This window comes from Equus przewalskii, chromosome 11 (assembly GCF_037783145.1).
Source record: "Equus przewalskii isolate Varuska chromosome 11, EquPr2, whole genome shotgun sequence".
Lineage (NCBI taxonomy): Eukaryota > Metazoa > Chordata > Mammalia > Perissodactyla > Equidae > Equus > Equus przewalskii.
Genome location: NC_091841.1, coordinates 12,614,967 through 12,617,945, shown reverse-complemented (window position 1 = coordinate 12,617,945; position 2,979 = coordinate 12,614,967). Strand labels below are relative to the sequence as shown.

Below are 2,979 nucleotides of genomic sequence, written 5' to 3'. Positions count from 1 at the left end.
GTCTCATATTATTTGAATCTGAAATATCCCAGGTCCTTGATGCCTCCTCTTGACAGTTCTGAGCCGTAAGCGGAGATGAGCCAGGATGGAACATTTATCTTTAGGGTAAGCTGTGAAAAATTAAAGTCAGAATAGAGGATTCACTGAACTAAGAAGGGAACAGTTCAGGATTAGTGAGAAGTGAGAAACAAAAAGTAGAATTTGTTGATTTGTTTTAGTCTTCTGGGATTTGTGAGAGCGAACGGGAACTGGGGACCTTAAAAGAAGAAAGGAAGGTTGTGTTCTGTAGGAAGCAAGGATGAATTTGGAGTCTAAGAAGTGGAAGAGAACTTCAAACATCTTGGCAATGCGGATTTTGGAGTATGTGACAATCTGAAAAAGGTCACAGTTTAGCATTAATGAAGACTGGATGGAAATCACAAGAGATGCCTAGGATCCAGTATAGTGGAGGAGAGATTGAACTCATTTGAAATAAAATGCTTAATTCTTGAAGGAGCTGATTAGGCTAAGTCTATACTATGTTTAGCACTGTGCTTTCTGATAGTTGTTCAGATATAGATATTTAGAATATGTATTGTATAATACATATTCTGTTTACAATACGTAGTATTTATCTATAGTAAACTACAATATTTACGACAAAATATATGTTGATTGACATGTTCATATGTATTATATATTCACATATATTTTTTATTCATAATATATATTATATATTTTCATTAACTCATATTTAGAGGTAGGAAAAGATTTTATATTTTGTCTAGTGTCAGGTTTGTGAACCCGCTGATCAAATTCTCTTGCACCTTTTTTTCTCTTGTCTTTGGTTTTGTTTGTCTTTTTTTTGTTTGTCTTTGTTTACCCCCAAAAGTGCCTAAATTTTACTTCCAAAGGCCTCGAATTTGGAAAATAAGCAGAGTTAAGATTACTGGGGGAAAGTTGAGTTGAGGACATATGACAATAAAACCTTGTTCACTTTATTTCACATTCTAAACTTCAAGTGAACATGTGACTTGCTATGATGCATTATTTCTAATACAAATTTGCGTGATATAGTAAATTGAATATTTTTCTATGATGGAGGCAAGGCGACATTTCTTATTTTTCTGACCAGTGTTTAAGTCTCTTTCCAGATAGCGGTGGCCCAGGCTGGGCTGAACTGGGCCTGAGAGGGGAGTCTTACTGACCACTTTCCCCTTTGGTTATCTGAGATGCAGTTCACAGGAGAAAAAACAAACTAGACACGAAAGAATCATAAAAGCAGATTGTAAATTATAAGCTGCTATGGAGGAAAAATACAAATAAAAAGCAATATAGACCAGATTTAACAGAAAGAAGAAATTTTTCTCATTAGAGAATTGCACATGTTCCCTAGCAGTTCTTATCCTGAAACTAGGCTGCCAGACATATTTTGCTCTTATTTTATTGTTGTCTGTTATGCTGTGTTGTTTGTTTAGCTGTATTGCTAACAAGAGCAGGAAGAATAGAATTTAAGATTACTTTCTGTTTTTACATACTGGAATTTTAAAATGTTGTATTAGAAACATATTACCAAATTATTACCAAATATATTAGCTATATAACCAAAAATATAAAACAAACAAACAAACAAATAAAACGGGATATCTATCCTGTATCAGTGGATTTGAAATCGTCTATGTAACGTCTCACTTTGCAGCTGGGCTTAGCAGACTGAAGTGACTTCTAAACCTTGAAATTATTTTGTTCTTAGATGGAACCCACAGGACAAAATCTCTGACAGGGGAACCACACTATGTTGGTAGAATTCAACCTCTTTGGCTTTTCTGATGTTTCTAACCTCCAGGGATTTCTTTTTAGGGTGTTTTTTTTTTTTTTATCATTTATGTGATTATTCTGATGAGCAATAGCTTCATTATCATAATAACCAAAGTTGATCCTTCCATCCAAACTCCCATGTATTTTTTTCTTAGAAATTTTCTTCTTTGGAAATATGTTATTTGTAAATCATTGTACCAAGATTATTAATAGGTCTTTGTACAAAAAAAAAAATATTTTTTTCTGGCCTGTGCTATTCAAATGTATTTCTTTCTCATCTTCAGAGTTACTGAGTGCTTCATTGTGACTGCAATGGCTTATGACAGGTATATTGGCGTTTGCAACCCAGTACTCTACCTTCTCATCATGAATGATAGGTTGTGTATCCAATTGGAAGCTGGTTGCTGGCTTAGTGGAATTCCAGTCCATGTAGGGTTCAGCTACCAGATATTGTCTCTACCCTACTGTGGATCTAACAAGTTGAGTCACTTTTTCTGTGACACACTTCCACTACTTAAGCTTGTCTGTGGGGAGACTTTTATGATTCCGATGTTGATTTATTTTCTTACTGTTCCAGTTGTCACTATATTCTTTTTACGTTGATATTTGGATCTTATGTGAAAATAAGCTCAAGCATCCTGAAGCTGCCATTAGCAACTGGGTGAGTCAAGGCCTTCTCCACTTCTTCTACTCTCACATTTCTGGCTTTATTCTTTGCATCAGGCATCATTACATATTTGAGGCCAAAATCCAGTCATTTAACAAGAACTCACAAATTCCTTTCTCTGTTTTTTACATGATTGTGACACCAATGATTAACCCTATAATATATTATCTGAGAAACAAAGATGTTATGGTGGCACTGAGAAAATTCCTACTGAAATGGATTGTGCTATGACTCAACATCATAATCTCAAACAATTTGTTTCTTATTTATCACAGATCTTATACATTAATTTTTATTTTTGTCCAATTTTGCTCATCCTGCAAGTTTTTCCATTTTTTTTCCCACATGTTCAATCCATGAGACTGACACAATCACCATTTTCTTCCGAGAAAAAGTTATATGTGTGTGCATGCACATACACACATCAGTTTCCCTGCTTTGTCTTCTGATCTTTAATGTGACTGAAACTGTTAGAGTAAAGAATATATCTTATATCCAAAAGCAACCACCTCCAG

At 34.5% G+C, this 2,979-nt stretch overlaps 1 pseudogene; it reads left to right on the top strand.

The window, feature by feature from the left end:
- The first annotated feature begins 1,732 nt into the window (after positions 1–1,732).
- On the top strand, positions 1,733–2,695 carry LOC139074553 (olfactory receptor 10AG1-like; annotated as a pseudogene).
- The last annotated feature ends 284 nt before the right edge of the window (positions 2,696–2,979 follow it).